This window comes from Oryctolagus cuniculus, chromosome X (genome assembly GCF_051225735.1).
Source record: "Oryctolagus cuniculus isolate XC-2025 breed Fujian yellow rabbit chromosome X, ASM5122573v1, whole genome shotgun sequence".
NCBI lineage: Eukaryota > Metazoa > Chordata > Mammalia > Lagomorpha > Leporidae > Oryctolagus > Oryctolagus cuniculus.
The window spans coordinates 51,350,833-51,378,240 of NC_142888.1; the positions used below are offsets into that span (position 1 = coordinate 51,350,833).

Consider the following 27,408-nt stretch of genomic DNA (forward strand, 5'->3'; position numbering starts at 1 on the left):
CCCAAAATATATTTTTGGTTAGCGGGGAAATAAGTTGTTTTAAATTTGTTTAAAAAATGTTTATGCTTGGGTTTACTGGTCAAAAAACCTTCAAAATGGCGACCAGCACCTCGTATCTGGGAGCCAGAGAAGGTCCTCTCACCTTGTCACCATTCTGTCTTCTGCTACCACCTACATTTCCCACAGCCCAGGGCTAGAATATTTCCAGTAAGAAAAAGACGCCCATAGTGGGCTCCACGATGCTGTAAAATTTTTTGACCCTCAGATCTTGATTTAAATATCAACTCAGGGAGACACTAAATTTAAAAAGTAAAGAGTCTTAGGGAAATTATCTCTGAAATGTTAAAAGGATTGTCTCAACTCTAAATGTACTCTCCAACCTTGGAACTTCCAGCTGGATCCCTGAAACTCTCAAATGAAGAGACTAAAATACAGCATGGAATTGACATCATATTTTTATTAACCTAAAATGCATAACTGTGTTGTGAAGTCAAACTTCTGTTGTGCCTCTCTGAAGACCTAAAAAGGGGACCTAAAGGGTTAAGTTCCACTCCCTCCCCTCCTCTGTGGTTGCAGTTACAAAAAAAAAAAAGCAGAGACAGAGAGACAGTTTGAGCCCTTTTTTGTCTCTGGTTATATGTTAGCTCTACCGTTTTGCTGGAAGAGGGGAGGAAGAAGGCCAGTTGTCTCTTAGAATGTGGTGGTAATACTCAGAAGTCTCCTGGATATAAGGGTAGGATACAAGCTGTTCTTCTATTTTAAAAATGTTAATTTAGAATTTTTTACAAGATTATTGAAAAATGTAAAAATACCTGAAGGTGTAAATAAGTTACAAAAGGTGTGACCAAGTCATAAAAGAAGCATTTCTTTTTAAAAAAATATTTATGTATTTATTTATTTATGTATTTGAGAGGCAGAGTGACAGAGGTGGGGGGGGAGAGAGAGAGAGAGAGAGAAAGATATCTTCCATCTGCTGGTTTACTTCTCTAATGGTCACAACAGTCAGGCTTGGACCAGGAGCCAGGAGCTTCTTCTGGGTCTCCCACGTAGATGCAGGGGCTCAAGGACTTGGGACATCTTCCACTGCTTTCCCAGGCCATAGCAGAGAGCTGGATTGGAAGTGGAACAGCTGGGACTCAAACCAGCATCCATATGGGATACTGGCACTGCAGGTGGAAGCTTAGCTTACTATGCTACAATGTCGGCCCCCAAAATAAATATTTCTCTCTGTGATGAAATTAACTGTAGTTCTTAAAATATTATTTACTGGGTTGTTTAAAAACTAAACTATTAAATCAAGGTTAGAGTCTAATCTGTTAAAGCAATGAAGTTTTCAATTACATTAGTATATTTTCAATTATATGTATATTAGTATATTATATGTATAGTAGTATGTTTTCAATTATATGTATATTAGTGTACTACCTAAAAGTAGTCTCAATCTGAAATTTTAAAATGTGTTTTTACAAATGACTGTAATATCTCCTTTAAATAATTTTCTTCTTCTTCTTCTTCTTCTTCTTTTTTTTTTTTTTGTACAGGCAGAGTGGATAGTGAGAGAGAGAGAATAATTTTCTTCTTAATTAGTTGTTCTCTGTCAATTTTTGAGTCAGGTTATGAAATCTCTTTTCTGGTCCTGACTCTGTTAAATTGTTTCAGAATATGGGATGATTTCATGTGCTAATTCTTAGATTCAAGTGTTTCATTTCCTATTTTGGTGACAGAACAAAGAGACATTGATTTGGTATCCTATTGAGAAATCTTAATGTTCTCTGTCCTCTTTAACGTTCTGATTGATTAAACAGATAAATTTTAAGAGAATTATAGTTTAACTATGCATTTATTTTAAAGTATTTAATTGGTCACGTTATGATGATAATTAAATCTAATCTATATTATATCATGATGTTAAGAAAGCCTATTTCAATTAGATATTTTTAGCCTTCTTGACATTTTGACAGGCATTCAAAAATATAAGACAAACTGCTCATAAAAATTAAAAACATTGTTGGTTCTGTGTTTAAATGTTTCCTCTTCTAGGTTCCTAAGGACAGTTTCTGTGACTTCTATTGTTTCAGTACTTTAAAACAGCTCTGTAAACAAATGAAGTTGAAGTCTAACAATGAACTACAGGTTCAAACTGAAAAATCATGGTTAATTCAGTTTATTAAGAACAAAAAGTAAGTCTAATTTCTTGATGATAAGTAAAAAAACAAAGATTTTAAAGCGCTGTTATCAATACTGCTTTATTGATTTGTCCTATAATGTTATGTTAGATGTTTACAGTCATAAAGATATGTTACAATGCACATTACTCCCTATAAAGTCCAATTTAGCTTCTAGGGTTGCTTTTTGGTAAGATCATGATTTAAGAGAATAACCATGCTTAGCACTGATGCTGTGACACAATGGGTAAAGACACCACCTGCAGTATCATCATCCCATATGGGCGCCGGTTCAAATCCCAGCTCCTCCACTTCTGATCCAGCCCTCTGCTATGGCCTGAGAAAGCAGTAGAAGATGTCCCAAGTTGGGTCCCTGCACCCACATGGGAGCCATGGAAGAAGCTCCTGGCTCCTGGCTTCAGATAGGTGCAGCTCCAACCATTGCAGCCATTAGAGGAGGGAACCAGCAGATGGAAGACCTCTCTCTCTCTCTCCCCTTCCCTCTCTCTTTCTCTCCCTCTCCCACTGCCTGTTTCAAATAAATAAATAAATAAATAAATAAATAAAAAATGGCCATACTTTCATAATATTTTAGTATTGTAGGTAATTTAAGCATAGCTGTTAAAAAATTAAGTTGGTCATGTAAAAGATCCATGTTTCCAAATACATGTACTATAGTCTTAAAATTTACAAAAGACATTGGAACTTCTGGTAAATTTTGAGGTGCCCTGCTACTTGATAGCCCCCTGAAATTTTGGGTCTTTGTAATGCAAAAACAAAACAAAACAAAACAAAAACAACAACAACTCAAAGTTTGTGTTTCTCAGCTCTGGAGGTGCAAAAAGGCCTGTGTTTATTAGGACTCCACACAGTAAATACTGAAAAGGGGACCACAGTGTAAAGCCAGCATTAAAAGGCAGCTGCAAGTGCATCTCCAATCCAATGACACCACACAAGTCAACCACCTGAAACCAACAAGCCATTTCTCAAGAGATCCCCAAAGACAACAGCCCTGCCTTAGTCACTCCAGAAGCTGACTAACCTACACACAGGAGAAGCTTGAGGAAGCCATCTGGTGATCTGGTGGACTGTATAGATTGTTCTTTTTTCTGTTAATCCATCCTGGTTATAATGCATTGTAGCCCTTGGTTTGTATGGTTGTTGTGATTGTCAACCTGATCTCTGCCATAAGCCTGGCAGAGACCACCTCAGCTGACTGAATCTAGGGCAAAAAAATTGTTCTACCTCTTTTGGACAGGATGCTTGTTGTTTCTATTTGGCCCCTCCTTGTGACTCCAGACTCTTGTGATTCATGTCTCCATATGATTAGATCTGATGAGCATACTACTACCACTCTGCTTTGTTGTACCCATTATGCCTGTGAGGGAACTGTTTTAAGGGCTTATACATACAGCAGTACTACCTATTCCATCTGCCAATATCAAGGCCAGTCTATTTGCTTTGATCCATAACTTCTCTATTAAAGAGAGTGCATAGAGAATTGGAGTTTTGTCACTTACAAAGAAGGCCAGTGCTGATTACCTGACAAAGTCCAAATTGTTCCTTTTTGATACATGTAACCAGAAACATTGCCACTCACCTACAAAAAAAAGTGTTACTCCATCAAACTGCTTTTTAGGAACCTTATGAAAAATTAACAAAAGCTCCCTCCCTTATCTGTTACAAGTAAAAATCTATTCCTGGTCCTGGCAGAAACTACAGCTCAAGCCTTAATTTTTTTTCCTGTGGAGAAATTGATATGAGAGATATGAGAGATCAATGTCTTGGGAGGCTAAAATATTAGACTCTCATGTACCCTATAATGAGACTAAATGCCTCCCTGCATTTACTGGGGTGTGGACACTGAAAAACTCAATTATTAGAAAATGCTGTCTCATCTGGTGAGGGAAACAGTTTAATACTCCAGTGAGAAGTACCACGTGCCTATGTCAAAGGTTCCACAATGCCACAACAAAAAGAAACTCAATGGTGGGGGCCTACTAACTACACAGAGCCAAATCCTGATCCCTTATCAAATTTCTCCAGCCAGCATTAAAAAGGCCTGGCATAATCTTACTGAAAATGTAGAATGACAGGCCCCAGGAGGGCAAAACCGGAAATGTGGAAAATTGCCTACAAGCTGCCCCTGTACTAGTCAGGATCATGTGTAATGGATACCATCTGCCCCTCCTTCCTTTTGCTTCCACCAGCTCAAGATAAATAATTGGGAGTCCCTGTATCTCAAAGCCTGGGGGGCCAGAAATCAAAGTGTGCCATGCCTGTAAAAATTGGCCACTGGACAGATGAGGGCTGGTCCCCTGAGTGGGTAATCCAGTATTATGGCCCTGCTGCCCGGGAAGAGGATGGCCTCTGGGGTTACCATACTCCTATTTATCTGCTAAACTGCATCATTAGGTTACAGGCTATAGTTAATATTGTTTTTTCTTTTCTTTTTTTTTAACTTTTATTTAATGCATATAAATTTCCAAAGTACGATTTATGGATTACAATGGCTTCCCCCACATACCGTCCCTCCCACCCACAACCCTCCCCTTTCCCACTCCCTCTCCCCTTCCATTCACATCAAGATTCATTTTCGATTATCTTAATATACAGAAGATCAGCTTAGTATACATTAAGTAAGGATTTCAACAGTTTGCTCCCACACAGAAACATAAAGTGAAAAATAATAGATGATTTTTTTAAATGATGATGAAATCAGATCAGACCTATTGTCATGTTTAATCCCAGTGAGAGTCAAGTTGGGAGTTGATAATTTCTTTTTTTTTTTTACAGAGGATCAGTTTAGTATACATTAAGTAAAGATTTCAACAGTTTGCACCCCCATAGAAACACAAAGTGAAATATTTTGTTTGAGTACTCGTTACAGCATTAAATCTCAATGCACAGCACATTAAGGACAGAGATCCTACATGAGGAGTAAGTGCACAGTGACTCCTGTTGTTGACTTTACCAATTGACACTCCTGTCTATGGCATCAGTAGTCTCCCTATGCTCCAGTCATGAGTTTCCAAGGCTATGGAAGCCCCTTGAGTTCTCCGACTCTTATCTTGTTTAGACAAGGTCATAGTCAAAGTGGAGGTTCTCTCCTCCTTTCAGAGAAAGGTACCTCCTTCTTTGAAGACCTGTTCTTTCCACTGGGATCTCACTCGCAGAGATCTTTTGCCAGAGTGTCTTGGCTTTCCATGCCTGAAATACTCTCATGGGCTTTTCAGCCAGATTCGAATGCCTTTAGGGCTGATTCTGAGGCCAGAGTGCTATTTAGGACATCTGCCATTCTATGAGTCTGCTGAGTATCTCAGTTCCCATGTTGGATCACTCTCCCCTTTATTTATTCTATCGGTTAGTGTTAGCAGGTACTAGACTTGTTTATGTGCTCCCTTTGACTCTTAGTCCTTTCATTATGATCAATTGTGAACTGAAATTGATCACTTGGAATAGTGAGATGGCATTGGTACATGCCACCTTGATGGGATTGAATTGGAATACCCTGGTATGTTTCTAACTCTACCATTTGGGGCAAGTCAGCTTGAGCATGTCCCAAATTATACATCTCTTCCCTCTCTTATTCCCACTCTTATGTTTAACAGGGATCACATTTCAGTTAATTTTAAACACTTAAGAATAACTGTGTGATAATTACAGAATTAAACCAGTCATAATAAGTAGAACAGACAAAAAACCTACTAAGAGGGATAATGTCTTAAGTTGTTCATTAACAGTCAGGGCTATGCTGATCAAGTCACCGTTTCCCATAGTGTCCATTTCACTTCAGGAGGTTTCCTTTTTGGTGTTCAGTCAGTTGTCACCGATCAGGGAGAACATATGGTATTTGTCCCTTTGGGATTGGCTTATTTCACTCAGCATGATGTGTTCCAGATTCCTCCATTTTGATGCAAATGACTGGATTTCATTGTTTCTTACTGCAGTATAGTATTCTAAAGAGTACATATCCCATAATTTCTTTATCCAGTCTACCGTTGATGGGCATTTAGGTTGGTTCCAGGTCTTAGCTATTGTGAATTGAGCTGCAATAAACATTAGGCTGCAGACCGCTTTTTTGTTTGCCAATTTAAATTCCTTTGGGTAAATTCCAAGGAGTGGGGTGGCTGGGTCGAACGGTAGGGTTATCTTCAGGTTTCTGAGGAATCTCCAGACTGACTTCCATAGTGGCTTGACCAGTTTGCATTCCCACCAACAGTGGGTTAGTGTCCCTTTTTCCCCACATCCTCGCCAGCATCTGTTGTTGGTAGATTTCTGAATGTGAGCCATTCTAACCGGGGTGAGGTGAAACCTCATTGTGCTTTTGATTTGCATTTCCCTGATTGCTAGTGACCTTGAACATTTTTTCATGTGCCTGTTGGCCATTAGGATTTCCTCTTTTGAAAAATGTCTATTGAGGTCCTTGGCCCATCTCTTAATTGGGTTGTTGGTTTTGTTTTTGTGGAGTTTCTTGATCTCTTTGTAGATTCTGGTTATTAACCCTTTATCTGTTGCATAGTTTGCAAATATTTTTTCCCATTCTGTCGGTTGTCTCTTCACTCTCCTGACTGTTTCTTTTGCAGTACAGAAACTTCTCAATTTGATGCAATCCCAATAGTTGATTTTGGCTTTGACTGCCTGTGCCTCCCGGGTTTTTTCCAGAAACTCTTTGCCTGTGCCAATATCTTGAAGGGTTTCTCCAATGTTCTCTAGTAACTTGATGGTGTCAGGTCGTAGATTTAGGTCTTTAATCCATGTTGAGTGGATTTTTGTGTAAGGTGTAAGGTAGGGGTCTTGCTTCATGCTTCTGCACGTGGAAATCCAGTTTTCCCAGCACCATTTATTGAATAGACTGTCCTTGCTCCAGGAATTAGTTTTAGATCCTTGATCAAATATAAGTTGGCTGTAGATGTTTGGGTTGATTTCTGGTGTTTCAATTCTGTTCCATTGGTCTATCCATCTGTTTCTGTACCAGTACCATGCTGTTTTGATTACAACTGCCCTGTAGTATGTCCTGAAATCTGGTATTGTGATGCCTCCGGCTTTGTTTTTGTTGTACAAGATTGCTTTAGCTATTCGAGGTCTCTTGTGCCTCCATATAAATTTCAGCACCAATTTTTCCAGATCTGAGGAGAAGGTCTTCGGTATCTTGATTGGTATTGCATTGAATCTATAAATTGCTTTTGGGAGAATGGACATTTTGATGATATTGATTCTTCCAATCCATGAGCATGGAAGATTTTTCCATTTTTTGGTATCCTCTTCTATTTCTTTCTTTAAGGTTTTGTAATTTTCATCGTAGAGATCTTGAACGTCCTTGGTTAAGTTTATTCCAAGGTATTTGATTGTTTTTGTAGCTATTGTGAATCGGATTGATCTTAGAAGTTCTTCCTCAGCCATGGCATTGTCTGTGTATACAAAGGCTGTTGATTTTTGTGCATTGATTTTATACCCTGCTACTTTGCCAAAATCTTCTATGAGTTCCAATAGTCTCTTAGTAGAGTTCTTTGGGTCCCCTAAATAAAGAATCATGTCATCTGCAAAGAGGGATAGTTTGAGTTCTTCCTTCCCAATTTGTATCCCTTTAATTTCTTTTTCTTGCCTAATAGCTCTGGCTAGAACCTCCAGAACTATATTGAATAGCAGTGGTGAGAGTGGACATCCCTGTCTGGTCCCAGATCTCAGTGGAAATGCTTCCAACTTTTCCCCATTCAATAGGATGTTGGCTGTGGGTTTTTCATAGATTGCTTTGATTGTATTGAGGAATGTTCCTTCCAAACCCAGTTTGCTTAGAGTTTTCATCATGAACGGGTGTTGTATTTTATCAAATGCTTTCTCGGCATCTATTGAGATAATCATATGGTTTTTCTTCTGCAGTCTGTTAATGTGGTGTATCACATTGATTGTCTTGCGCACATTAAACCATCCCTGCATACCAGGGATAAATCCCACTTGGTCTGGGTGGATGATCTTTCTGATGTGTTGTTGCATTCTATTGGCGAGAATTTTATTGAGGATTTTTGCGTCTATGTTCATCAGGGATATTGGTCTGTAATTCTCTTTCAGTGCTGCATCTTTTTCCGGCTTAGGGATTAAGGTGATGCTGGCTTCATAGAAAGAATTTGGGAGGATTCCCTCTTCTTCTATTGTTCTGAATAGTTTGAGAAGAATTGGAGTTAGTTCTTCTTTAAATGTCTGGTAGAATTCAGCAGTGAATCCATCTGGTCCTGGGCTTTTCTTTGTTGGGAGGGCCTTTATTACTGTATCAATTTCTGTCTCAGTTATGGGTCTGTTTAGGTTTTCGATGTCTTCCTGGTTCAATTTAGGTAGGTTGCATGTGTCCAGGAATCTATCCATTTCTGATAGGTTTCCCTGTTTGCTGGCATACAAGTCCTTGTAGTAATTTCTGATGATTCTTTTTATTTCTGTGGTGTCTGTTGTTACGTTTCCTTTTTCATCTCTGATTTTATTGATTTGGGTCTTTTCTCTTCTTTTTTTAGTTAGTTGGGCCAATGGGGTGTCAATTTTGTTTATTTTTTCAAAAAACCAGCTCCTCGTTTGGCTGATTTTTTGTAATGTTTTTCTTGATTCAATCCTGTTGATTTCTTCTCTGATTTTAATTATTTCTCTTCTCCTTCTAGATTTGGGTCTGGTTTGCTGTAGGTTTTCTAGATCCTTGAGGTGAATTGAAAGCTCATCTATTTGGTGCCTTTCCAATTTCTTGATGTAGGCACCTATTGATATAAACTTTCCTCTTAACACTGCTTTTGCTACGTCCCATAAGTTTTGGTAAGTTGTGCTGTTATCTTCATTTACTTCCAGAAAGTTTTTGATTTCTCTTTTGATTTCTTCTATAACCCATTGTTCATTCAGGAGCATGTTGTTCAATCTCCATGTGTTTGCATATACTCTAGGGATTCCTGAGTTGCTAATTTCCAACTTCATTCCTTTATGGTCTGAGAAGCTGCATGGTATGATTCTAATTCTTTTGAATTTACTTAGACTTGCTTTATGGCCTAGTATGTGGTCAATCCTAGAGAAGGTTCCATGTACTGCTGAGAAGAATGTAAAATCTTTAGCTGTAGGATTGAAAGTTCTGTATATATCTGTTAGATCCATTTGGGCTATAGTGTCGTTTAAATCTACTGTATCCTTGTTGATCTTCTGACCGGATGATCTGTCTATTTCTGAGAGTGGAGTATTGAAGTCCCCCAGTACTACTGTATTGGGGTCCGTTAATAAATCTTTTAGATAAACTGGTGCCCTGTAGTTAGGTGCATATACATTGATAATTGTTATATCTTCCTGTTGAATTGATCCCTTAATCATGATATAGTGTCCCTCTTTGTCTCTCTTAACAGTTTTTGTGGTAAAGTTTATGTTGTCCGATATTAAGATGGCTACGCCCGCTATTTTTTCATTTCTGTTGGCATGGTATATCTTTTTCCAGCCTTTCACTTTCAGTCTGTATGGATCTTTGTTGGAAAGATGTGTTTCTTGTAAGCAGCAAATAGATGGGTTTTGTTCCTTAACCCTATCAGCCAATCGGTGTCTTTTAACTGGACAGTTCAGGCCATTCACGTTCAATGTGACTAATGATAAGTGGTAACTTTGCCCTGCCATTTGCCAAAGATAAGTTCTAATATATGCTTTGAATTCCCTGTGATCTTTTTCTGTGAGGTTTCCTTCCTTGGTTTCCTTCCTTTACCTTCTTTCATATTGATGACCGTGTTTCTGTGTTTCTGTGTGTAACACATCTTTAAGCATCTTTTGCAGGGCTGGACGAGTGGCAACAAATTCTTTCAATTTCTGTTTGCTATGAAAAGTCTTTTTTTCACCTTCATTCACAAATGATAGCTTTGCAGGATATAATATTCTGGGCTGGCAGTTTTTCTCTCTTAGTACCTGGGCTATATCTCGCCATTCCCTCCTAGCTTGTAGGGTTTCTGATGAGAAGTCAGCTGTGAGTCTGATTGGAGATCCTCTGAGAGTAATCTGACGTTTCTCTCTTGCACATTTTAGGATCTTTTCTTTATGTTTCACTGTGGAGAGTTTAATTACAACGTGTCGTGGTGAGGATCTCTTTTGGTCGTGTTTATTAGGGGTTCTGTGAGCTTCCTGTACTAGGATTTCTCTGTCCTTCTCCAACCCTGGGAAATTTTCTGCTAATATCTCACTAAAAAGGCCTTCTAATCCTTTCTCCCTCTCCATGCCTTCAGGAACTCCTAGAACCCGAATGTTGGGTTTTTTAATAGTATCCTGAAGATTCCCGACAATATGTTTTAGATTTCTAATTTCCTCTTCTTTTCTTTGGTCTGACTGTATCCTTTCCTGTTCTCTGTCTTCTAAGTCCGATATTCTCTCTTCTGCTTCACCCATTCTGTTTGTAAGGCTCTCTATTGTGTTTTTCATTTGATCTATTGAATTCTTCACTTCAGTCACTATCACAGTTTCCTGTTGTACTAGTTGTTTCATTTCATTTTGATTCCTCCTTAATATTTCATTTTCACGAGAGAGATTTTTCTATCTTGTCCATTAAGGATTTCTGTAGTTCAAGAATTTGTTTTTGAGAACTTCTTAATGTTCTTATCAATTTTTTGAGATCTGCTTCTTGCATTTCTTCTATGTCATCATCTTCATAATCTTGAATTGGGGTGTCTTTTTCATTTGAGGGAGTCATGGTGACTTCCTTGTTTTTATTACCTCGGTTTTTGCGTTTGTTATTTGGCATATTGGAGATATTTGGTTTGTTCACTGTGGTGCTTTTTCTTGTTATACTATGACTCTAGATTAAGTGGACTATCTGTTTTTGATGGAGCCTTAGGGCTTGAGATGGGTGTGGCCTGAGAGCTCTGTTTGGTGTGCCAAAGGTGACACTCCCAGGTTAGGCGTGGTAAACCTCTCTCTCTCTCTCTCTTTCTTTTTTTTTGATTCAAAAGGGAAGTAATTCTGCACAGCTGAACGAAGTTGGAGGTAGTTAGCAGGCAAATGATATACCCACAGGAGCCAGGGATCGGAAGCTCTTTCCCAAGGACCACACAGGGAATCTGTTCGGCCCTCAGAGTGGGCTCAAATTCTCCTTCAGTCTCCCACTGGGTTGCCAAAGTTACGGAATTGTAGCGTCTCTGGAGAGTGCTCATGTGAATTCCGTGAGTTCTCTCCCCCACCGTCTCTTTTTTCACAGTCTCAGTTCAGTAGCACCACAAATTTACTAGGTCCTAATCTCCTGTTAATTCGCCCCGCCCAGAGTCAGGTTTTTCTGCTAGGCTCAGGGCCGGTGCAGACCTGAGGTCGCTCTGCTTATGACGTATGTCCAAGATGGTGGCTGCTCTTTGTCTTGCTCGCCCTTGAGAGGTGAGCGGAGAGAGAGAAACCCGTGTCCGTACCAGTCACCTTTTTTTTTTCTCTCTCTCTCTCTCTTCCAGTTAGCCTGGTGAACTTCCCCCCCCCCCGGGGGTCGTTCCCTCTAGTCTCCTCTCTCTGCTTGCCTGCCGGTGTCTCGGGCTATTGAGGTTCGGCTCACCTCGCGTTCCAGCGCTGGTGTGTTGAGTCTGCCGCTGGTGTCCTGAACTGTGGGCTCCCACGCTCTCCACACAGGTCCGCTCCCCTTCCAGCACCGATGTGTGGACTCAGAGCCCTGGACGTCCCAAGTCTCCCCACTGTTGTCTGTGTGGCACGCACTCCCCTTCGAGCACTGGCGCGCAGACCCTGCGGCTTCCGCAGCTCAGTCCCGCAGCTCGGCTTCCGCGGCTCAGTCCCGCGGCTCGGCTTCCGCGCGGTGGGCGACCTTGTTCTCCCAGTAGGTCCTCCGATTCACGGCCACTCGATCCAGAAGAGTTTCCTCTGCAATATTTTCCTGGTTCTTTTTTTCTGAGGCTACCGTAACTCCCCTTTTATTAAACTAAATTTTCCCGGACTATTGGTGCGCGCCCTCACTATTCTGCCATCTTGGCTCCGCCAGTTAATATTATAACAAATGAAACTTCAAGAGCTTCTCTATGCTCACCAAATTACTCAGATGTGCAATCCCATCTATCGGAATCTCTTGGATTCATATTATTTGCTTGCCTTCTAGGGAGGAGTGTGTGAAAAATTCAACCTAACTGCTGCTTATAAATAGATGATTTGGGAAAAGATATTGCTGATAGGATGAGAAAATTGCCCAAGTTCCTGTCCAAACCTGGAAAGGCTAGAATCCCAGCAGTTGTTCACAGAAGAGCTTCCATCCTTTGGAGGAGAAGGGTTCCAAACCATCATAGGCAGTGTAGTTATAATTTTAGGAAGCTGTCTGATTCTACCTTGCCTGTTGCCCCTGGTAATAAGACCTGTCTCTAGCTTCATGAAGTTGAGAAAAAAATAGCCACTCATGTCACAATGATGTGGGAATGAATACAAGTCCTTGAGTAGGGGTGATCCTGTGCCTGGCTGGGAGACTGCCTGCCTAGTCCATGTAGGAGGTTAAGAGGGCATAGCACACCATGTCTCCTGGGAAAGACCTTGGTAGGGGGCTCAGCACACTGAGACCCACACATGACCTGACTGCTGGCAGGGAAAATACTTTGGTAGGGGGCTCAGCACACTGAGACCCACACATGACCTGACTGCTGGCAGGCGGCAGGGATCCCAGGCACATTTCCCCCACCCCCACATCCTGTTGAGGGGCCTTGTGATTGTTGACTAGGTAAATAGCACCTGGGTGTGGCCCAGACTCATAAGACCACCCAGAAGGCTATGTAGGCTATGTCACCTTCAAGCTTACTGGAGAAGCATAGAGGCGCCAGTATCGGCTTTATCCTATAGAATGAGTGTTGCTTTCCTGAACTAGCTATGGTCCTTTGCCTTCCCCATAAAAGCTTGTGCCTGATTATTAATAAATGGACATGTTCACCAAAACTGTTTCCGGTGCTTCTTGTTGAAGAACGCCATGGTCCCACCATCCCAACAGTGTGGGCCTCTCAGGAGGAGCCCACACTTGAGACAAGATGATGCTCTGAGTCGAGATGATGCCCTCTGACCCTGAGGGGATCCATGCATCAAAGGGGGGAATGTGGCAGGAACCCCACCCAAAATTTAAAAAAAATGAAAAGTTAAGCTGTAAGGGGAAACTGGCTATGGGCAGATATGGTAGGGGCTTTTCATCAGGGGCTTTCCAAGAACTAAAGGGTAAAGGGTACTTTCCAAGAAAAGCCACCTGGTGACATAAACAGTTTTAGTATATGCATGTGCAGCCTTGTAACAATTATGTAAGCAGTGCTCTTAGCTTTAAAATATTCAATCAAAATGTGCATAATCAGATGTATATATAAAGGGTAACTTACAGTTGTTTGTGCCAGGGTTTATAAGACAATAACCTATTTTTTTTTTTTTTTTTGGTGCTCAGACTCTGGATAAAAATCTTCTGGTACTTCTGGCATAGGTAATAAATCTGCTTCCTCCTAAAGCCTTTGTGTCCTTCCTCTCTGAGATTCCTGCTACAGAACAAGTCACTGATCTGTCCAAAGACATTCAAAGCAATAAGAACCAAAGATCACCTGAAAATCATTTAAGTATCATGAGTCTTGCATGACCTCTGGTAAGAAATCCTTACATACTTATTTCCAAATTTTTAAGCTATTGAACACTCTATGGAGTCACTGATTGTCTGAACTGGCTCCATTATCCATGTTGTGGTGTGTCTGTATGTTGATAATTTGGAGAATCATGGAGAAAGACATGTGATGTAGCTCTTTTTTAATAATTACAGCTTGACACATCCAGAAGTTTTGGTACTTAAAAAGGACTTGGGGAAGCTACCCAGGATTACTGAAAAGTTCTGTTCCACTGAATGAGATAGAATCTGGAAATTTCCCAGTTTTGTACATTTCATTCAATAGAAATATTTCTTTTTTATTTTTTTAATTTATTTTTTATTTTTTGACAGGCAGAGTGGACAGTGAGAGAGAGAGACAGAGAGAAAGGTCTTCCTTTTTTTCCATTGGTTCACCCCCCAATGGCCACTGCGGTCGGCACGCTGCGGCCGGCACACCGTGCTGATCTGAAGCCAGGAGCCAGGTGCTTCCTCCTGGTCTCCCATGCGGGTGCAGAGTCCAAGGACTTGGACCATCCTCCATTGCCCTCCAGGGCCACAGCAGAGAGCTGGACTGGAAGAAGAGCAACCGGGACAGAATCTGGCGCCCCGACCGGGACTAGAACCCGGTATGCTGGCGCCGCAAGCGGAGGATTAGCCTATTGAGCTGCGGCGCCAGCCAGAAATATTTCAAAATGGTATGTGACCACTTGATACCGAGTCTGGGATTCTCTATAATAAATCATTTTGCTAAGTGCAGGAGTTGCAGACTTGCTACTGGCATAAGAGAAGCAAATGGGTAAGTGAAACTATCCTAGTGTGGGAGCATTTTCGTACAGTTCAATGTTGAAGAAAATGACCATGCAGGAGTGGTTTCCTAGGAGGGCTACAGTAACAATTCCTTACAGGACCTGCCAACCACTCTTGGCGATAATGTTGCCATTATCCAAGGTGGTGGTCTGCCTGCCTTCCCATGTGTTTGGGAAGCTGACCCAACCACAGAGGGAGCTGGATGATGAAACAAGAAGCAAGGAATTCTTAGATAAACTGAAGGCATCATTTGGATAAAAATGCTTAAAAAGTAGTCTCTTGGACCAAGAGCCACGTACTTTCCCTGAGATTTTTGCATTTTCCAGTAAATTTGCATTGGGATTTATTATGACTGAGAAATTAACTGAGAAGAATATATGGGGGTTTTATTTACTGTATTAGAAATCTTCCAACCTGCTGCAGATTTAAATTATAGCTGTTATTATAAACTTTTAGAGGATTGGAAAATTATCAAAATGCTCGCAAATCAAATTTTCATTACTGTATACGTAGATGGGACTGTCCATTGTACCATTTCTTCTTGAAATGATTTGCTTGTGGAAGAACTCTGTAACATTAACAAATTTTAAAAATAAATATAACAATAAAATTCTACTGAGTTTTATGTTGATTTTGCAACTATGAAATTTGCTTATCAGTTCTTATAGTCTCTTAGTGTAGCCTTTACGTTTTCTATATAGATGGAATCATGCTGCATATTCACGAGGATAATTTGATTTCCTCCTTTCTGATTTGTCTGCCTATCATTTCTTGCTCTTAGCTAATGGTTCCAGATGAAAGTACAGTACTACATAGAATAAGAGCAGTGAAAATGAACATCTTTGGTTCAAATCTTACAGAAAATTATTTCAGCTTTTATTCATTCCATATGACGGCTATAAGTTTATCTATAATGTATGTTGAGGTGTTTTTCCTCTATACCTGATTGCTGGCTGATGCCTGAGTGGTGGGGCGCGTGGTGGTTCCAACTGCCTGACAATCGTGTACCTTGAGGTAGTGCAGGGTCTGCCCTCCCCACAGCCCTGGGAGAGCCACGAGCTGGCCCATGGTGAAGGGAGAAGGCTCATCTGGAGGCACCACATGCCAAGAAGTAGTATAAACATAAGAACTTGTTCTGAAAGAACTCTGACTCTGTCACTTTTAGTGGCTCGGGCTTATTCCCAGGATTCTCTGCCTGACATGCAGCTCTCCCACAGGAGACTGAGTGTCAGCAGGACTGGCCTAAGGTCACTTCATCCACTGAGTGGGGCTTGTGAGGTGGGGGCAATTTGTGGCAGTGACCCAAGCTTGAAAACCAGAAGTAGATGGTCACTGGAGCACAGCCTTTGCTGTTGTGTCCTGCATGGCCATGTTGCTTCTCCCAGGAACTTGCTAGCCATGCCTATAGCTTTCCTAGAGTACATCCCAGAACCACAATCCTATGCAGCCACAAGGGTACATGAGCTGACACTAGGGGACAAGGAGGGCAGCCCTGAAGATAGGGTTGGAGGCTCTGGGCAGAGCAGGGGCAAATTGTGCCAGCAGAGGGTGAGGCTGCCTTGTGTTAGACCCAGGTAGTCCCTTTTCACCTCTTTCCTATGCTGGGAAGCTGGATTTTTGGGTTCTCTTCCAGATGACCTAGAACCAACTGTCCATCCTCAAAGACCAGGACAAAACCAGACACAATCTGTAACAGAGGGCTGTCTTCCGGTAATGCTGTCTCTGGTTTGTGGAAATGTAGTCCCAAACTGGTGGGATCCATGTCTAGGTCAAACTGACTCCTGTGTCCCTTGGCTTACCATCCCACACCACAAGAGAGAGGGATCTTGCTTTCCATTTAGTATTCCAAGCAAGTGTGGACATAGGACTGTGGAAGGTGACAGATGAAAAGGCCAGAGGTATGGATGGGGATGGAGGAAGGCATGACATATTCACTGAATTCCTCTCTCTCTCTCTCTGCTGTCTGCTGGGCCAATGTGTCGTGTCACAGAAGTAAGTAGAAGATGTAAGAGAGCAAATAGGTATGTGGAACCCTGGGCTGTGCTGGGGCTGAGGCTAGGGCAGGGGTTGGAGCTGGAGCAGAGCAGGGAGAATTTGTTCGGGTCTCAGGGTGTGGGGCAGCAATAGGCTGCAGTTGTGGGTGGCATCAGTGGGACTCACATTCTTAGCTCTGGATGCTTCTGTGAATTTACAGCAGGGGTGGGGAAACTCTTGTCTTCCAAGGCCCATTTGGATATTTCCAATGTCATTTATGGGTGATACAAAATTATCAACTTAAAACTAAGCCTGCTGTAGAATTATTAAATTTCAGTTTCCACCTTCAGTTGCCTTGGCAGGACCAGACCAAATGATTTTGCTGTCCTTACACATCCCATTGGCCAAAGGTTCCCAACCCCTGATTTACATTGAGGGGTGAACACAAAGGGAAACACATTGTCTGAATTGCACCTGCACTTTGCCTAAGAACCCCAGGGATCTCCTTCTTTAGCATGTTTAGAGCTACTTCATGTGTTATCACTGCAAGTGTTGCTTGCTATGATTTGTGTGTTTTTTTTTCCTATTGTTTGATTATTTGCTTTTTAATATATTCTGAATGTTTCTGATATGACCCAACGTTTGAGACCGACTAGTCCATTTTGTTCCTGTTTAGAAGACATTCCCTCATGTAATTCAGGTGATGGGTGGGTGGGTGTGTCCCAGGGTTGTATGGATGGGATTGAAAGGGTTGCAGGTGGCAGGGCTAGGTGATCCCTTCCTCACTCCCCAGGGACGTAAATTCAGATATCCATAGGACAATGTCTGGACTGCCTTGTTGTCTCTCTCAGCAATGATGCAGTCCCTTACTGCATCAGACCCTTTGAAATGAGTGCTACATATACCATGCCCCTTGCCAGGATCCTTGCTGTTTGGGAGGGATGTAGGCATGCCCTGGCTCAGGCATGACGTTGCCCTGACTCTTCTCCACTCACAGGTTGAACCCAGAATCTTCTACCAATTGAGCAGCCGGTACCTCTGGATTCCAGGAGCTGTGTCCCAGCTGCTTCCCTCCAGTTTCTCTTCAGCTAAAGCTTCCTCTCTGTCCCCTCTTTTGTCTCCTCCTCCACCCCAGTTTGCAACAATTTCAAAATAAATTACCTCTCATGTTCTGTGCTCTGTCCTTTCTTCAGATGGGCAGCCTGGGGCTCCTCCATGTCAGAGCATTTTAAACACTGTTCTCATGTTTAATTTGCAGCCCAAGAAAGTTACTTTTATTTGTGTTTTCCACCAACTTTATGATTTTTCTACTGTTGGGTTCATCTTCCCCCTACCAAGTGTGATCCTATTTCTGAAGTTCAGATCTCCTTCTGGTGGTGACAGGGACAGCTCATCCTGAATCCTCATGCCATTATTCATTCCTCCTCATTTCTCAACTTGGAAGTCAGTTACCAGGTGCTGGCTGTTTCAGTGGAAGGGTGGAGGCATAAGTCACATCCCAGTGAACGGTGAAGGAGTGGGTAGGTGCTGGACACACAGGAGAAAAGAGAAGTTTCATCTCTGGTTTGGAGGTGGAGAAAATGATTCTATTCTGGTACATGTGGGCCAACCTTGGTGACCTTAGCCCTTGAAGCTGGAGCTTCCACATCCTTCATATCCTACCCAACCATCTGCTTCTTATCTGTTTATGAGCTCCATGTCCTTGATTGGGTAATTGCATGGTTGGTTCTAAAGCAAGTGTGGATCCTTGGGCTGAATATCCCGAATGGTCCCCAATTAGTGTTGTTCAATCTTTTTTAAAAATTTTTTTACAGGCAGAGTGGACAGTGAGAGAGAGAGAGAGAGAGAGAGAAAGGTCTTCCTTTGCCGTTGGTTCACCCCCCCCCCCAGTGGCCGCTGCGGCCAGCATGCTGTGGCCAGTGCACCGTGCTGATCCAAAGACAGGAGCCAGGTGCTTCTCCTGGTCTCCCATGCGGGTGCAGGGCCAAAGCACTTAGGCCATCCTCCACTGCCTTCCCGGGCCACAGCAGAGAGCTGGACTGGAAGAGGAGCAACCGGGACAGAATCCAGTGCCCCAACCAGAATTAGAACCTAGTGTGCTAGTGCCGCAGGTGGAGGATTAGCCTATTGAGCAGCGGTGCCGGCCAATGTTGTTCAATCTTGACACATGACACCAATATTCCTAGACAAGGTATTTGGGTGTCCCAGATAAATCTTACAGGCCACCTCTTCAAGTATCTCGAGATTTGCCCATTCTTTGTGTTCCAGTTTTACCCTCCCTGGGTGTTGGTTTGGCTTTCTTCCTTCAGTCAGGATCTAGAGTGGGGCAGATATGAGACTCAAGGGGCCACATTTCATGCTTGAGTGACACAAGTGTAACCTCTGTCATTTCCTGTTACTGAAATAATTGTATGTTCTCCAGAAAAAAAGCAGATGAATAAAGATACAGTCAGGGCATCAGAATTGACATTGTGGCTAAGGACAGAATGCATGCATTGTGGTAGTGCCATGATATTAAATTGGGGCCAAAGCCTTCCTATTACTCAGAGACTTGGTAGCCATGATATGATAGCACAAAGCATGATTTACTTGATTCACTTGTTTGGGGTTATGCTGGTGTAAACCTACTCTGCCATTTTTAAAAACTATTGCCATATTACTTGATAACAAGTGGATGTTACCTGGTTTATTCACTATTTTTCATTATTTTAGATGTCATTCCTGCTTATATAATAAAAAGTTTAAACAAGTGTAGTGTTAACACTAGCAGCAACCTCACACATCTGTTACAGCAACTCTTGACTTTGTCAAGGAGTCTTTCCTAGTGACTGGCCTATACCACGATGGCTTGTATAAGTACACTCCACAGTCCTTGCTTGCTACAGTTGCCTAAAGATGCATTACTCTTGATAAATACCAAGCATAAAGTGATGTATGTATGCAGAGCATTCAATAGTTGTGTATGCATTTGTGAATCAAATTAATTGAGATAATATTTCTTGAGGGAGAGAAATCTGACTCAGGGAGTAAGGTAGTCCAGTTTCGGGTTATCAATGTGAAAGGGGTCAAATGAGCTAATACAAGGGTGGGATTTCCCATTTATAGTAGTGTTCAAAATCCTAATACACACGGGGCACTGATCACAATAGCAGGGAGTCAGGGCTCTCATAATGGTGGATTTCATGGAGGAGGTTTTCAAACCTACTCTGATGAATATGATGTCTCAGCAATCCCTAATATTTGGATTGAATGGTCTCATGAGTACATGAGTACTGACTGCCCCAGAAGAGCAGAGATGGTCCTCATATCTGACAAAAGGAGCTTTTGGGGAGTCAGCTATAGCCTGAGCTAACCAAGACATGTGCAGAACGAGTGAGGCAGAAAGGAGAGGCAGGCTGCACTTGAATGCTGGTCCACTTTGTCATTCTGTTTCCTCTCTGTCAGTAGTCCTGCCTGTATTATTACTATGTCTCCATGCTGGGCCATCACACATGTGGAATCACTGGCCTCATGGCTTCAAAAAACATCATTAGAGACTAAATCATGCACAAAAATGTACTTACTTGGAAAGGAGGCCTGGAGTCCTTCAGCTAAGTGTTTAACCATGACCCAAGTGGTCATTTCTTGGAGTTACAGTAACACAGTGGGCTATTATCTGGTAAAAAACAGTTGGTATGGACTGTTCAGCTGGGGTTTCTGTTTTCAGATACTGCTTAAGTCAGTTCTGCTTGTGGTAAATTCTAGCACCATGCACTGCCCTGCCTTGGAAAGCATAGTGTTATCAAGTCTTATAATTTATGTGGCCTCAGATGGTAGGAATCATGAAGTGCTGGAGAGGGAGTTGAAATGGTGAGTGAGCTGCACTGGGAGAGTGGCAGAATCATGGTCCCCAAGATATGTGTGGCTTAATTCCTAGAATCTATTGCTGTGTTAAAATGCATGGTGGGTGCGGTAGGCGGTTGGGAATAGTGCTAAAGTGGCAGATGTAATGAGGGTTGCTATTCAGGTTCAGGTTACCTCAGGGTAGGGAGATTCTTCTGAACTATCTTGGTGGGCTCACTGTAATCACCAGGGTCCTTAACAGTGGAAGAGAGAAACAGCAGAGGAAACAATCAGGGTGCTACCTAGAAGGAATGTGTTGCTGGTTCAGAAGTGGAATGAAGGATGAAATGAAGCAAGGAATGCAGGCAACCTCTAGACATTGGAAAGCCAAGGAATTTTATCATCTTCAGGGCCTCCAGCAGGGAATGCTGCCCTGGGAACACCTGGTTTTACCCAGTGACCCTTATATGCAATTTCTGTATTCTGGAAGTACAAGCTAATATCCTTGTGTTGTTTAAGTTACTCAGCTGGTAGTCCCGTGTTGCAGAGCAATAGTAAAGTTATACCTTGGGGAAGAAGTTCTATCTGTTGCTACTCAGTCCAGAGGGACCCATGGAGATGTGCTCAATTGTGTGACTGCCCTTGGTACAGCTGCAGTAGTGCAGCCCTGAGAAAACTCCACCTGTGCCGGTGCCAGGGCTCCCACATGTTCATTTCCAAATACAAATGTTCCTCAACTCATGAAGGATCAGTGTCTTGATAAATACTTCATAGAAATAAAAAATAACTCAGAGCACAAATAGATTATAAACACAGCAAAAACTAAACAATTAGTAAAATGCTGAGCTGGTACTTTGAAAGGATAAATGAAATTTTAAAACTCTTAGGGGAAACTATTTCAAGATGATGGAATAGGGAAAGGTCATACTGCTCTAGGTTAGGGAAAAAGAGTTTAAAAAGTGGAGAAAGAACATTCACAGAAAGAGAAAGCTCTAGTGGAGATTTCTAGGAAGGAAAATGGATGCAGTGGATTGTATGGATGGTGCAGACATGCAGCAATGAACACAGGCACAACACATGACCCCAGCAGCCCAGAGCCGGAGAAACAGTAGCTTTGGAGAGCAAGGTGAGAATAGACTGTAGTAGCCCATGCCACTAGTAATGTAGCCGAAGGCAGAACTAACAGACTTCGCTGTCTTTGAGTCTGGCCTGTAGCCCTGAAGGAAACAGGGTGCCCAACAAATCAGTGGTAAAAAGGGGCACGTTTCGCTCCCCCCCCCTCCCCACAACAGTGCCTGGCAATCAGCTGAGAGGGGGTGATCGCCATTTTGAACATAAGTAGGTAGAAGCTTTGGCAGATCTTGTGCGTATGCCTAGCAACTGGTGGAGACGAGATGCCATCTTGACAGCTGTAGCAGTGGCAGCTGCTTGGGCATGCACCTAGCATCAGCTGCAGAGGCTCTTGTGTGCGCTGTGGAATCAGTGGGGAGAAGGCAGCATTGTGAAATAATTTGGGGCTGTGGCCAGTGGCTCTTGTGCATGTGTGTGATCCAGGAATTTTACTGGAGAAAAGAATCTGCATTCCTCACTGACTTTGAGTCAGGCTGGGAGGAGTACAGGGGGCTGAAGAATCATGTAAGACTGTGAGGTACCCCAGAGTCTCCACATATCACAGGCTGTGGGCTTCAAACTGGCTAGGTGGAGAACCCACAGACTGCTGGCTATGGGGAACCTCTTAGCCTCTCCAAGGACAAGACAGGCTAGCAGGGTGGAGTGGATCCTCTGTACCCTCTGACTGTGGGACCCTGTGTGCTGAGACTGTGAGAACTGTGACTGTACTAGAGGGCACAAGGTGTATCTGGGTCTCTGGTCAATCACGGTGTGCAGCTCAACATACTCAGAGCTCCCTGGTTGCCTAGGGTGGGTCATTGAAGCAGGATCTATGCTCACACTGAGGACTACACAGATTCTTTGTGTGGGTCATTTAGCAGCACAGATGAGCACTGCAGCCACTGAGGGCTAACACCCAGGCATTGATCACCTTGGAAGGAGGAGGTGAAAGTGTGATTGTGCTAACAGAGGTGATCATATCCTCTTTTCTTGTAAGAAGAGATCTGTTATGTCCAAATTGGGTGTCACTCTGGATACTCATGCCATCCTGGAGCATGGACCAGACCCCTTGGCCACACCCAGTATACACCTCTGGGTATTCATTGAAAGAGAAGACACTCTGATAAGCCACAGAGGCATAGTTCAAAGATAAAAAGCATCAGAGGAAAACAACCAACAAAGATCTCCTCAAATATCTAAAAATAAATGCAGAGATTGAAGAAACAAGAATAAGGAAGATAACATGACCTCCCCAAAAGAACACAAAAACACTTCAATATTATAATGTGTAGATGAAGAGATTGATGAAATGCCTGAAAAATTCAAAAGATTAATCACAAGATTACTCAGAAGCACTGATAAGCAAATGGATGAGTTAAAGAAATCCATCCGCTACATGAAAAATTCACCCATGAAATTGAGATTTTGAAGAGAAATGAAAATAATATTAGAAGTGAAGAATTCAATATGTTAAATAAAAATACAGTGGAAAGCCTTAACAAAAGACTTGGTGAGGCAGAAGAAAGAATATCCAAGCTAGAAGACAAATCTTTGGAAATTTTTCAGTCAGACCAAAAGAGAGAGTGAGAGCAAGAGTGAGAGTAAAGGAGAATAATAATAAGAATAAGAAGAAGAAGAAGAAGAAGAAGCAGAAGAAGCAGCAGCAGAAGAAGGAGGGGGAGGAGGGGGAGGAGGAGGAGAAGGAGTTAGAAAACTTAAAAAACAGTGATGGAGATTTATGAGACACTATCAAATGACTGAACATATGGATCTTAGGAGTTGCTGAAGGTGTGGAAAGAGAGAATGGATTAGGAGTATCCAGTGAAATATTACAGAAAACTTCCCTAATTTGGAGAAAGTGATGTTCAAGTACACGAGGCACATAAAACAATTTATACACATGACTAGAAAATATTCGCCACAATACATTGTAGTCAAACTTTCAACAGTAAATCATAAAGAGAAGATTCTATAATGTGCACAAGAGAAATGTCAAGTTATTTTCAGAGAATCTCAAATTAGACTCACAGCTGACTTCTGATCAGAAACCCTACAGGCTAGGAGAGCATGGAGAGACCCTGTCCAAGTCTTAAGAAAGAAAAAAACCTATACCCTGCTAAGTTCTCATATATGCATATATGAATGAAAACAAAATAAAGGCTTTCCATAACAATTTGTCACCAATCATCCAGTGTTACAAAAGGTGCTTAATCATGCACTTCACAAAGAAACAAAAAACGATAGCCATCATTATGAAAGAATGTGGGTGGAGGGGCAAGATGGCGGTATAGCAACAGGACGTTCTGAGTTATGTGGGCAAAATAGATAGTTAATAAGGATAAAGGGAACAAGCCGGCAACAGAGCCGTGAGAATTTCTCACAGAGAAGTCCAGGAACACAATAGGGACTGGGCAGGTCCTCGTTAAGGGAGCAAAAAAGAAAGGGAAGAGAGGTGCAATGGAGAAGCCAAATGGGGAGACTGACGCCAACCCCTCCCCAGTGGACCAGGTGAGACATGAGGTCAGGAATCCATGGAGATGGAGATAGCAGTGGGCAGGGGAGCCTGGTGAACTGCATTTCAAATTCCAAGAGGGAAGAATAGGGGAACAAACGGAGAGGTTGGGCATGCCCCTCTCCATCTATGTCTCCCCCCCCCCAGCCGGACCTGTAGCCAGCTAGGAGAAGCTATATTGTTTGTTTACATCTTCAAATGTAAGCAGGGGGCTACTGCATTTGCCTCCCGTGCACGCGCCCATCAATTGAGGAGGTCACTTCAAAACATCCCCCACCCAGGAATGAGGATCACAATATTTCAGAGTAATCCCCCCTTCCCACACAAGCTGTACAACAAGGAGAAGTCCTTAACATAGAAATCTGGAGCTGGAGCTCGTTTCACGCACCAGTGAGAAGCAAGCGCAGTCCCCAGTAGGCGGGGCTTTGTGCACCAGCACTATTGCACCTGCCCCCATCATGATCAAGAAGTGACCAGAACTCCCAGCGGAAGGGCTGCATGCCTCCTCTTGGAACGCACAGGCATGTAGCAGCTTATAACAGAGGGAAATCTCATCACAAGCACCAAGACATATTAAAGAGAAAATCAACCAGAAATGCCAAAAAAAAAAAAGAAAAAACCTTAATAAGAATAAGGAAGACACTATGAGCCCACCAAAGGAACGCTACAACTCTTCAATAATAGAAACTGAAGAAGAAGAGATAAGAATAATGCAGAAATGGAATTAAGAAAATTAATCATCAGATTCCTTAGAAGCAATCAGAAACAAATTCACGATCTAAATGAAAATGTTCCCAAGAAACTGAGATATTAAAGAGAAGTCAGAATGAAATATTAGAAATGATGAATTCAATAGATCAAATAAAAACTGCAGAGGAATGTTTTAACAATAGAATAAGTGAGACAGAAGAAAGAATATCAGAACTAGAAGACAAAATTTTGGAAATAATACTAGAAACCAACACAGGAAGAAGAAATTAGGAAATTATAAAACAGTTATGGAGCTACAAGATTCTATCAAATGGCCCAATATATGGATTCTAGGAATTCCAGAAGGCATGGAAAGAGAGGAAGGATTAGAAGACCTCCTTAATGAAATAATTACAGAGAACTTCTCGAATCTGGAGAAAGAAAGAAGCATCCAAGTACAAGTACACAGAACTCCCAACAGACACAGCTAGAAAAGATCTTCACCTCAACACATTGTAGCAAAGCTCTCATCAGTAATACATAAAGAAAAGATCTTAAAATGTGCACAAGAGAAACGACAAATCACATTCAGAGGAAACACAATTAGACTCACTCTAGACTTCTCATCACAAACCCTACAGGCAAGGAGACAATGACAAGACATACTGCAAGTCCTAAGAGAAAAACCGTCAACCCAGAATACTGTACCCTGCAAAACTCTCATTTGTGAATGAAGGAAAAATAAAGACCTTCCACAACAAACAGAATTTGAGAGAATTTGTAACTACTCATGCTGCCCTTTAAAAGATGCTCAAGGATATGTTACATACAGAAACACAGAAACAGGAACATCACTACAAAAGTAGATGAACTCAGGAAATGACCCAGAAAAAATACAAATGAAATCCAAAATACATAAAAAGAACTATTTATGGAAGCATGGAAGGGCAAAGTTGGTACTTAACAATAGTCACACTGGATGTAAATGGTCTCAACTCCCAAGTTAAAACCCACCTATTTGCTGCCTACAAGAAACACATGCAGACTGAAAGTGAAAGGATGGAAAATGATATTCCATGCCAACAGAAACCCAAAAAGAGCTGGTGCGGCCATCCCAATATCAGACAAAATAGACTTTAACACAAAAAGTATTGAAAGAGACAAAGAAGGGCATTATATAATGATTAAAGGATCATTTAAACAGGAAGATGTATTATAAATATATATGCACCTAATTACAGGGCACCTGGCTATTTAAACAAAATGTTAAGGGATTTAATAGACTCACATAAAATAGTAAAGGGGGACTTCAATAGCCTACTTTCAGCAATGTACAGATCAACAAGACAGTAAATTAAACAAGGAAACAACAGAGTTAATCAATACCATAGACCAAATAGATCTAGCAAGTATCTACAGAGCTTTCTACCCTACAACCACAGAGTACATATTTTTCTCTCTGGTACATGTAACATTCTCTAGGACTGACCACATGTTAGGCCATAAGGCAAGTCTCAGCAAATTAAAAAAATTCAAAATCATACCATGCATCTTCTCTGACCACAATCCCATGAAGCTTGAAATCAACAACTCAAGAATCTCTACATCATATGCAAACACATGGAGAATGAACAACATATTCCTGAATAAATGGTGCATCATAGAGGAAATCAAGAGAAATCAAAAAATTTTAGGAAACAAATGAAGATGACAATAAAACATATCGGGACAGCACCATGGCTCACTTGGTTAGTCCTCCGCCTATGGCTCTGGCATCCTATATGGGCACCGGGTTCTAGTCCCAGTTGCTCCTCTTCCAGTCCAGCTCTCTGCTGTGGCCCATGAGGGCAGTGGAGGATGGCCCAAGTGCTTGGGTGCCTGCACCCACATGGGACCAGGAGGAAGTGCCTGGCTCCTGGCTTCGGATCGGCGCAGTGCCGGCTGTGGTGGCCATTTGGGGGAGTGAACCAACAGAAAGAAGACATTTCTTTCTGTCTCCCTCTTTCAATCTCTGTAACTCTACCTGTCAAATAAATTAAAAAATCAAAATTTGTGGGATACAGCAAAAGCAGAGCTAAGAGAAAAGTTTATAGCAATTGGTGCCTACACCAAGAAACTGGAAAAGTGCCAAATAAATGAACTATCTATGCACTTCAAGGATCTAGAAAAACAACAGCAAACCAAACACAAAACCAGTAGAAGAAAATACATAAATAAAATTAGAGAAGAAATCAACAAAATTGAAACAAAAATTACAAAAGATCAGCAAAATGAAGAGCTGGATTTTTGAAAAAAATAAACAAAATTGATACACTATTGCCCCAACTAACCAAAAAAGGAGAGAGAAAACCCAAATCAATAAAATTAGAGATGAAAAAGGAAATGTAACAACAGACATCACAGAAAGAATCATCAGAAATTACTACAAAGAGCTGTATGCCAACAAACTAGGAAACCTAGAAGAAATGGATAGATTCCTAGACACACACAACTTACCTAGACTGAGTCATGAAGACATAGAAAATGGAAATAGACCAATAAGCAAGAAATAAATTTAATCAGTAATAAAGACCCTAACAAGAAAAGCCCAGGACTGGATGGCTTCACTCCTGAATTCTACCATACATTTAAAGAACTAACTCCAATACTTCTCAAGTTGTTCAAAACAATTGAAAGGGAGGGAATCCTCCCAAATTATTTCAGTGATGCCAGCATCACCTTAATTCCTAAATACAGAAAAGATGCAACAGAGAAAA

The 27,408-nt window shown here is 41.8% G+C and overlaps 1 long non-coding RNA gene across 1 annotated transcript; it reads left to right on the plus strand.

Moving 5' to 3' along the window:
- Positions 1-629: 629 nt before the first annotated feature.
- On the plus strand, positions 630-13,735 carry LOC149119638 (uncharacterized). Its single transcript, XR_016228198.1, has 3 exons — positions 630-733; positions 2,041-2,180; positions 13,549-13,735. It is a non-coding gene; the product is annotated as an uncharacterized LOC149119638 (long non-coding RNA).
- Positions 13,736-27,408: the final 13,673 nt, after the last annotated feature.